The sequence below is a fragment of the Rhinopithecus roxellana genome, chromosome 7, assembly GCF_007565055.1.
Source record: "Rhinopithecus roxellana isolate Shanxi Qingling chromosome 7, ASM756505v1, whole genome shotgun sequence".
NCBI lineage: Eukaryota > Metazoa > Chordata > Mammalia > Primates > Cercopithecidae > Rhinopithecus > Rhinopithecus roxellana.
The window spans coordinates 80,855,449-80,865,954 of record NC_044555.1 but is presented as its reverse complement, the minus strand read 5'-3'; the positions used below and the strand labels follow the sequence as shown (position 1 = coordinate 80,865,954).

General features: G+C 41.7%; 1 pseudogene; it reads right to left on the bottom strand.

The window, feature by feature from the left end:
* Window positions 1–6,197: 6,197 nt before the first annotated feature.
* LOC104678075 lies at window positions 6,198–6,703 on the bottom strand (annotated as a pseudogene).
* Window positions 6,704–10,506: the final 3,803 nt, after the last annotated feature.

The following is a 10,506-nucleotide window of genomic DNA, read 5'->3' as shown; positions in this document are numbered from 1 at the left end:
CAGAGGGGCACCCACTAGATGCCAGTTGGAGCTCTTCTATATGAGGTGTCTGTTGACCCCTGCTGGGAGGTGTCTCCTAGTCAGGAGGCACGAGGGTCAGGGACCCAGTTGAGTTGGCAGTCTGTCCCTTAGCAAAGCTCAAGCACTGTGCTGGGGGATACGATACACTGCTCTCTTCCGAGTTGGCAGGCAGGAACATTAAAGTCCGCTGAAGCTGTGCCCACAGCCACCGCTTCCCCCAGGTGCTCTATCCCAGGGAGATGGGAGTTTGATCTATAAGCCCCTGACTGGGGCTGCTGCTTTTCTTTTAGATGTGCCCTTCCTCCTCCAGAGAAGAGGAATCTGGAGAGGCATTCTGGCTACAGTGGCTTTGCCAAGCTGCAGTGGGCTCTGCCCAGTTCAAACCTCCTGGCAGCTTTGTTTACACTGTGAGGGGAAAACCACCTACTCGAGCCTCAGTAATGACAGACACCTCTCCCCCTACCAAGCCCGAGCATCCCAGGTTGACTTCAGACTGCTATGTTGGCAGCAAGAATTTCAAGCCAGTGGATCTTAGCTTGCTGGGCTCTGTGGGGTTGGGATCTACTGAGCTAGACCACTTGACTCCCTGGCTTCAGCCCCCTTTCCAGAGGAGTGAATGGTTCCGTCTCGCTGGTGTTCCAGGTGCCACTGGGGTATGAAAAAAAAAAAAAAAAAACTGCAGTTAGCTCAGTGTCTGCCCAAATGGCCGACCAGTTTTGTGCTTGAAACCCAGGGCCCTGGTCATGTAGGCACCCAAGGGAATCTCCTGGTCTGTGGGTTGCAAAGACTGTGGGAAAAGCATAGTATCTGGGCTGGAATGCACCATTCCTCACAGCACAGTCCCTCAAGGCCTCCCTTGGCTAGGGGAGGGGGTTCTCCGACCCCTTGATCTTCCCAGGTGAGATGACACCCCACCCTGCTTCTGCTCACCCTACGTGGGCTGCACCTACTATCTAACCAGTCCCAGTGAGATGAGACGGGTACCTCAGTTGGAAATGCAGAAATCCCCCACCTTCTGTGTTGATCTTTCTGGGAGCTGCAGACCAGAGCTGTTCCTATTTGGCCATCTTCCCAGCCACCTGGTAATTTAACTCTTATGGGCCAAAACGGCAAAAGTCATCTGTGGTCAAATCACAGAGCCCATTACATCTGTCAAAGGTCATGGAATTGATAAGACTTTGGAGTTAGATGGAACATTCATGACTGAATGATTCCCATCTTATTTTACAGATGAGGAAACTAAGGCTCAAAGAGACTAAGTAACTGGCTTAGTAAGGTTACACAGTTCCCTAGAGGAAAAGCTGGGGTTAGAAAATGGGGCTTTTCAGCCAGGCGTGGTGGCTCCCGACTGTAATCCCGGCACTTTGGGAAGTTGAGGTGGGTAGATCACTTGAGGTCAGGAGTTCGAGACCAGCCTGGTCAACATGGTAAAACCCTGTCTCTACTAAAAATACAGAAATTAGCTGGGCACAGTGGCAAACACCTGTAATTCCAGCTACTCAGGAGGCTGAGGCAGGAGAATCACTTGAACCGGAGAGGTAGAGATTGCAGTGTGCTGAGATAGAGCCACTGCACTCTAGCCTGGGTGAGAGAGAGAGAGAGAGAGAGAGACCCTGCCTCAAAACAAACAAACAAATCAACAACAACAACAACAAAAAGAAAATGGAGCTTTTCTGTTCTTTAAGCAGAGATGTTTGCATTAACCCAGGCAACTTCAATGATTCTAACCACTAGTGCATAACAGTGAAGGAGCTTATCATTAAACCTCAGGGTAGTGTGGAAAAGCCAAAAATACGGTATGGTAACTTCTATCAGAACCTGAATACTTGCTTCTACTGATTTGGTTGTCCTTTGCCTTTCTCCAAAAACAAGGTCTTCATTTCACTCACTGTATTTGCCTAGTCCTTTTTCAGGTCATTACGCTAACATGAGAACCAAAATAACAACACTGTATACTGGAGATTTTTTAAATAATGGTGATCTGTAAGGCAGTGGTTCTCAAAGTGAGGCCCTGAACTAGCAGCATCTGCATCACCAAAAGCCTTAGGAGAAAGTTGAAAACCACCCTAATAGGTAAGTCCACGCTAGGTGCTAATGTAATGGTCCCTGTCTGTTGCGTAAGGAAAGATCACTTTCTTCTCTGATAAAAATGGCTCTGGTTCTGGTAAGTTATACTCGAATTTAATTATATTTCATGGCAAATCTTGTAAATCAGCTGAAAAGTTATGCCAACTTGGTGGACATTGGCAGAGAATACAAGCTTCTGACTTACCTCAAGGTTTGAATGTACCTAGAACAAAAGTTTCTGATATTTGTACTCACTTAACCAACAACTATAATTGCCGGGCACTGTTGTGGTTGCTTGGGATATTTCAGTTGTTACTAACGCTTTGGTTTTATGGAAAGACAAAGACAATGCTGGTCTTCTAGCAGCACAAAGCATAAGGTAATATTCCTATATTATTCATATTCCATTGGCAAAAATGCGGTTATTATCAAAAAACATTGAAATTGAAAGTACTTAAGTCATTTGTAATAAGGGATTCAACAAACACCCAATATCTAAACAATTTCCAATGATTTCAGTAATATGAGAATTGCCTTTAAAAAGTAATGTTTTAGGGCCAAGTGCAGTGACTCACGCCTGTAATTCCAGCACTTTGGGAGTCAGAGGCAGGAGGATCGCTTGAGTCTAAGAGTTCAAGACCTGCCTAGGCAACGTGGCGAGACCCTGTCTCTACAAAAAATTTAAAAATTAGCTGGGCATGGTGGTGCGTGCCTGTGGTCCCAGCTCCTCGGGAGGCTGAGATTGGAGGATTGCTTGAGCCTGGAAGATCAAGGCTGCAGTGAGCCATGATCACACCACTGCACTTCAGCCTGGGTGACAGAGTGAGACCTTGTCTCAAACAAACAAACAAAACAAATAGAGAATAAAAAGTTTAGAAACAGACACAGCCGGCTCTAGGAAAACAACTCAACTGTTGAGAGCAATAAGACATAGGTACTGATAGCCTATCAACTTGAGACATTAATAAGAAATCGACCAACTTTTTTTTTTTCAACAGAAGGTAAGGAGAATGCAGGTTAACCAGTCAGAATTTCAGGTCAGTTCAGTCAAGAGAGTTTGGACTATGCCTGTTGGTCTCAAAGTTGGTTATCAATTGGAATCACATGGGCATCCTTGAAAATTCCAAATACTCAGGCAACACCCAAGAGTAGTTAAATCAGAACCTTTGGTGTCAATACAGTAGTCAGGAACTTTGTAATGATTCCATTCCAATGTGCAGCCGAGATTGAGAAGCTCCAGTGTAAGGTCATGGACCATGAAGCTTTCAAGTTCTGCCGCCTGCTCTCAACATTTATGTGTATCAGCTTTGGGAAACTATGTGTAGATGGTATGAAGAATGGCGGAAAGTATATAAAGGAACAAAGCACCACCATTAATTCCACAAATCCGTATAAGTCAGTAGCTACAGTTTGGAGAATTTAAAACATTTTCCTCTTTAGTAAGAATTCCTACAAAGTAATGCCCATTTAAAATCCTGATCTATTTCAATTGCTTGCTAGAAAGGTTGTATCCATTTACACTCTCACCCAAAGTCCCTAAATCCTGGCAAACACTGTGAATTGATCATCTTTTTCCTTTTTTCCAATCTGATAATTTAACAGTACTGGGGTATTGTTTTATTTGCATTTCTGTAAGAACTTTATTTTATTGACTTCAAATATTTTACTTTCCAGGATCTATAAAGCAATATAGCAATATAAATAATATTGTATAAACATACTCAAACTTCGTTAACCTATCACCTATTATTGCAATATTATTTTTAGATTTTTTCTTCAATTGCAAAAATACTTTATTACTGATTAAAAATAGTATATATGCACTGACAAAATTTTGATAAATGCAAAGACAAGTAATGAAAATAATCAGCAATAACAATGGCTAAAAGTGGAGTATACATACAAACAAATACTTGTTTCAAAACTTTTTTTGGTTTACTCTTAGCATAGTACCTTTTTCCATGTCATGTAATATTCTAATATGTGACTTTTGGAGGCTGCATAGTATTCTAAAGTAATATATTTTAAATCCAATATTCTTCAAAAAAATCTGAAACAACAGATCTTGGCTTAAATATGAAATTTTTAACATTTCTGTTGTATATACTACAAGTGGTGGATTGTTACTTTGGTGGTTCCCGATGAACCATAACTCCTGGTATTCACACTCCTGTGGAGTATCCTTCCATATGAAGTTCGGGCTCGGCCAATAAATAGGACATTAGCAAGAATGATGTAAGCAAACACTTGATAAGTGCTGGCACATTGGAGCTTGTCTCTCTTGAAATGCTTACTCTCAGGATCAAACCACCATGAAAAGAAACCCAAGCTAGCCACATGGGGAAGAAAAGAGGAAAAGATCATGCCCTCTCAACCTTCCCCACTGGGGAACTAGACATGTGAACAAAGCCATCTGATTGCAACCTCACAGGAGACCCCAACTGAAACTAACCAAAGAACAGCCCAGCAGAGCCCCAGTCAACCACAGAATCATGAACAAATAAAATGGTTGCTGTTTTAAGCAGGTACGTTTTGGGATGGTTTGTTACACAGCAAGAGATAAGCAAAATGTGACAGCATCTAATAGGAATACCTGCTTTAAATATGAAAAAGAAACCCTTAGGATCATAAACTCAAGAAGAATTTTTTGTTTTTATCTAGTCAGATTGCTGAGGTCCTGGCTGTTTAGATGACTTACGGAAAGAACTTGGGCAGTAGAGTCAAGATATGAATAGTAACACAGTTTTATTACTAGAGATTTGACTTCGTTGAGCATCAGCTTTCTTGTGGGCAAGTTAGGTTTTAACAATAGCTGCCTTGCAGGTGTTTTATTTTTAAGCATTATGAATGATGGCGCCTCGAGTTCCAGAACAAGATGAAGGCATATGCAGGTGTGAATTAACATTTTCATTGGCTGGCCATGTACGTTGAATCCCAAACAAGTGAAGGTCTTCACTATACCTCACCACTCACGAATCTACTTATGGGTCTCAGATGGTGAGCTAGATTGTCAGTAACACCCACCTCAGGAAAACTGCTTCTGAGTTTACAAGACAGCAGGCGGAACCGTTCAAAGACCAATGCATGCATAAATAGTCTTTCCTCTTTTTCACCAGGTCAACTACTCGATTATTTGCATCGGGGCCTTTTTTCAAGGCATCTGACCTTTTGGACTCATCTGGTGAAATCTAGTATGTGCTTAGGACCAGCCTTCAACACAAAGGAAGGTTTTTGTTACATTCGTTTGCTATCCTGTCAAGGATATCTTCAGAACACTTTCATTTCATAGTAAAATGAAACTTACAGAAGAACTAAGCAGTGAAGTGCTTCATACTTTAGTTTAAAAGGGGAATAAGAAACAAAAGACAAGGTTAATTATGACACCGGTGCTTTACAATGCTAAAAATATCCTATATACAAAGGGATATGTAGGCTGTGTTCTTTTTCCATGTCATTACAAAGAACAGGCTCAAGGTATCTGCAAATTTCTAATAAAAATATTATTACTTGAAAAATGTCCATGGTTGTATCTAACTGAAGGGGTTAAAACTTTTAGACTTGTTATACAAATACCACGATATTTGTCATGAAAGTCCTCCCTCCTTTGCATCAAGCAGACCCTGACTTACAACATCTCAGAGTGGAAAAAACTAGCATGAACTGTAAGGAAATGGGATTCATACCTACCTCTCACTCACACGCTCATCCAAACCAAGCAACTTGCATAAAGAAACCTGAGACTTTGTACTTCCACATGCTGGCAACACAGCATTAACTGGACTCGGGCAACTTGTTTAAGGGGTTTATTTAAGTTCCTATCAGTAAAGAGGTGTTTTTCCAGCTTTGGGAGAAGATGTATGATGCCAAGTTTTTTTGTTTTTTTTTTTTTTTTTTTAGTTTAAAAACTTTTATAAGTTTAATGTTGGCGTTGGATGTTTACATAGTAACTGGTACAGTTTACATAGGTTTTATATTTACCTATGTTTGCAAAGATGTCATGTACACAAAGATACATATTCAATAACTGAGAAGCAAGTGAAACTTCTGATCTATACTTTCAGGTTTGTTTCATAATGATATTTCTGATAAGGATCCTCAGCATTCCAGTTTCACCTCTTCCAGAAGGACGTTGTCATTTTTTCTATGAGTTTACTCTGGGTTTTATTGCAGAACACAAATTCCCTCAATCGCTTTTTTCTTGCAGGTGTCTTTTTCCAGAATTTTTTCTTATAACCAGCTTTTCTCCTCACCCAAAGGCCAGAATGAAGTAGAAGAAACCTATAGATGACAGTTTTCACAGTCTTTCTCTTGTCTTTTTGTGTACTGATGTATATTACAGTTCTGACTGGCAGCTTCAGGACACTTGGAAGCAAGGGGGCCACTCTGTTGGGGATTACTGAAGTATGCCCACATGTCAAGTTTCTGACAGATGTGATAAGCCTGGGAGTGGAGGAAATGAATAGTGTCTGAATATGACTAAAACGTCCAGTAGACAATGCAGAAATGAGAGAGGCATTCCTGGCACAGTTTCGGTGGGCTGGAGATGCAAAAATATTCAGGAGCCATAGATTCCTGAAGCTGCTCTCATCGCACCAGCAAAAGCAGAGGCAGCCATCTTGCCATCCTGCTATGTTGCCAAGTTTCTCTCTTTTTTTTTTTTTCTTTGAGATGAAGTCTCGCTCTTGTCCCCAGGCTGGAGTGCAATGGCACAATCTCGGCTCACCGCAACCTCCGCCTCCCGGGTTCAAGCGATTCTCCTGCCTCAGCCTCCCGAGTAGCTGTGATTACAGGTGCCCGCCACCATGCCCAGCTAATTTTTGTATTTTTAGTAGAGATGGGGTTTCACCGTGTTAGCCAGGATGGTCTCAAACTCCTGACCTTAGGTGATCCACCTGCCTTGACCTCCCAAAGTGCTGGGATTACAGGCATGAGCCACCACGCCCGGTCAATGCCAAGTTTCTATTGAACCACTTTGATGTCTATGTCTGAGTCAAATGGCAGAGCTGGGACTCAAACCTAGGGCTTCTGTCTATGACCATATCTTTGTTTAATCACCACTCTGGATGCTGATCAAGTCTGATCTTCCTTTTCATTTCAGAGCATTCACCCCAGGAGTCCTTCAATGTTTAAATCTCTAGATTAAAATATGGTAGTTCTAAAAATATTGGGAGGCTGAAGTGGGAGGATTGCTTGAGACCAGGAGATCAAGGCCAACGTGGAAAACATAGTGAGACCCTGTTTCTAAAAATATATAAATAAAATAGAATAAAATATGGCACTAAACTAGGTGGCCAGATAAAATACAGAACACCCAATTAAATTTGAATTTCAGATAAAAAACAATTTTTTAGTAGAAGCATGTCCCGATTTGCTAAATTTGGCAACCCTACACTAAACCTTACCTACCCACCAAGGGCTGTTCCCACTCCTCCTCATTTCCACCTAAAACGAAAGAAGAAATACAACGAGACCTAGAAAACAAAGTATGAGGTGCTCCAGCCAGTGAGAGGCCAATTCTCACAAGATAAAGAGAAGAACTGTATCCTCTCCATCCAGTGATCCCTCTTGAGCTAACTTACAGATGGGGGACTAGACCAATAATGTAGGATCTTCTGCGTCATCACTCAGACTGGGGTAGTTCACTGGAGCCACAGCTAACTCTTCAGAAGAAGGTCTTTCGGAGGCCCAAGGGTATTTATTGCACTAGTGCTTGCCATACCAAAGATCAGAAACAACCCAAATGTCCGTTAGAGAAATGGTTAAGTAAATTGTGAAACATCCAGAAAATGGGATGTTTTCCAGCTATGAGGAAAAAAAAATGCAGCTGCTCCTGAGATAAAGGTACAGAAGGAACTGCAAATGAGAAAAAAAAAAAAAAAAAGGAGAGAGGAAGAGAGTATATGCTAACAAAGTACGACAAAGGCAGGGCCAGAAGAATATGTTTTTACTTGCTAGTATGCCTAAAGAAACTCTGGAAAGATAAGCAAGGAACCAATAAGAATGGTTTCTTGTGGGGATGAGTGTGGGATTGGGTGGATGGTCTATAAGAAGAGCAGAAAAGTTTTTACTCTGTATCTGTCTATGTATTTATGTATGTATGTATATGCATGGATGTATGTATAGACACATTTATCTGTACAGAAAAGAGTTAACATGGTGGCCGGGTGCCATGGCTCATGCCTGTAATCCCAGCACTTTGAGAGGCCCAGGCGGGTGGATCTCCTGAGGTCAGGAGTTCGAGACCAGCCTGGACAACATTGTGAAACCCTGTCTCTACTAAAAATACAAAAAATTAGCCAGGCGTGGTGGTGGACACCTGTAATCCCAGCTACTCGGGAGGCTGAGGCAGGAGAATCGCTTAAACCCCGGAAGCAGAGGTTACAATGAGCCAAGATCATGCCATTGCACTCCAGCCTGGGCAACAAGAGCAAAACTCGATCTCAAAAACAAAAAACCAACAAACATGGCAGGCCTGAGACTGCTCTCCTTAGAAAGCCCTGCTTGTAAGGTTGGCCCTTGGCTCATGTCTGGGAACTTGGATTTCAGGGTGGTTCCCACCATTCCCAGAACTGAGAAGAGTGGCTCACTGCTCTTATACCATTTGTACAAACAATATGGTTTTTGCTGCACACCTGCTTTCCTATTGGGAGGCTGGAATTTTGGTACGTGCTGGGCAGAGTGTGCCTACATGACCAGCCCCCAGTAAACACCCTGGGCACTGAATCTCTAACGAGCCTCCCTAGTTGAGAGCAGTTGGCATGTGTTTTCTCAATTTGTTGCGGAAGGAATCAAGTACATCCGTGTGACTAAAGTGGGAGAGGATGCTTGGAAGGTTGGGCCTGGTTTCTTCTGGGCATCGCCTCATGCACCATTGTCCTTTGCTGCTTTTGGTTTGTGTCTTTTCACTGCAATAAATCATAGCTGTGACCATACACTATTGAGTCCTGAGACTCCTAGTGCATCACCAAGCCCGGGGCGGGAGAGTCTCGGGGACCTCCGACACACTACACAGTCCCTTTCTCTCTCTCCTCTCTCTCTCTCTCCCTCCTGCACACACTCCATCTCTGTATAAGAATTCTGTACCACACAAATATGTATTAAAATGAAATAAAAAATAAAAAAGGCCTTTGCCTTATATTTGCCTAACCAAAAGCTCCATTTAATCTGCTTTTCTTTCCTTCCTTCTTTTCTTCTTTCTTTTCTCCTGTCCTTCATTCTTTCCTTTCCTTCCTTCCTGCCTGCCTTCTCTCCCTCCCCCCCAACTGTCTTTCTTTCCTTCTCTTTCTTTCCTTCGCTCTCTCCCTTTCTTCCTTGTTTTCTCTGTCTCTATTTTTCCATTTACTGCATAGAAGTTCTTACCATATGACCACGTATTTTCCAGCAAAATTGAAGAAAAAGTTAAAAAAGCTATTGTCTTATATTTGCCAACTAAAAGCCCCATTCGAAATGTCTCGAGGGGAGAGAAAAGAAAAGCAAAAGAAACAAAGAATACAGCAAACGTCACTGCCTCATTCTCTTTTGAGGAGACAGAAAATTCTCATAGCTCTTAAACAACAGTGTCAGGTTTGGTGTGTTTTTCTGTTGTTCAGCTTTAACACAGTAGTGTTTCAAAATCTTAAGGCTTTGTCCTAGAAGAAAATGTTCCTGTTTGAACATATAAAACAATCCAGCATATAACTAGAAATACAGGTCTGCCAATCATGGTAACACTTTTGTGACATAACTTAAAGTTCTCTTTGGCGGTGATATACATTTTTAAAAAGTTATTATATATACAAAGATTGTAGAGAAATTACAGTGACACAGCCAAACTCGCTATGTAAACACTGAGTAGTTCTTGAATCAGAAAGAAAATAAAGCTGTAAAAGATATTTTGGAGACAAATTGAAAAATTGTGAATACAGAACTATATGAGATATTACAAATTATTAGTTTTTTAATTCTACTTTAAGTTCTGGGGTACATGTGCAGAATGTGCAGGTTTGTTACATAGGTATACGTGTGCCATGCTGATTTACTGTACCCGTCAACCCGAAATCTAGATTTTAAGCTCCACATGAATTAGGTATTTGTCCTGATGCTCTCCCTCCCCTTGCCTCCACCTCCTGATAGGCCCCAGTGTGTGTTTTTCCCCTCCCTGTGTCCATGTGTTCCGATTGTTAAACTCCCACTTATGAGTGAGAACATGCAGTGTTTGGTTTTCTGTTCCTGTGTTAGTTTGCTGAGAATGATGGTTTCCAGCTTAATCTATGTCCCTGCAAAGGATATGAACTCATTCTTTTTTATGGCTGCATAGTATTCCATGGTGTATGTGTGCCGCGTTTTCTTTATCCAGTCTATTATTGATGGGCATTTGGGTTGGTTCCAAGTCTTTGCTATTGTGACTAGTGCTGCAATAAACATACGTGTGCATGTGTC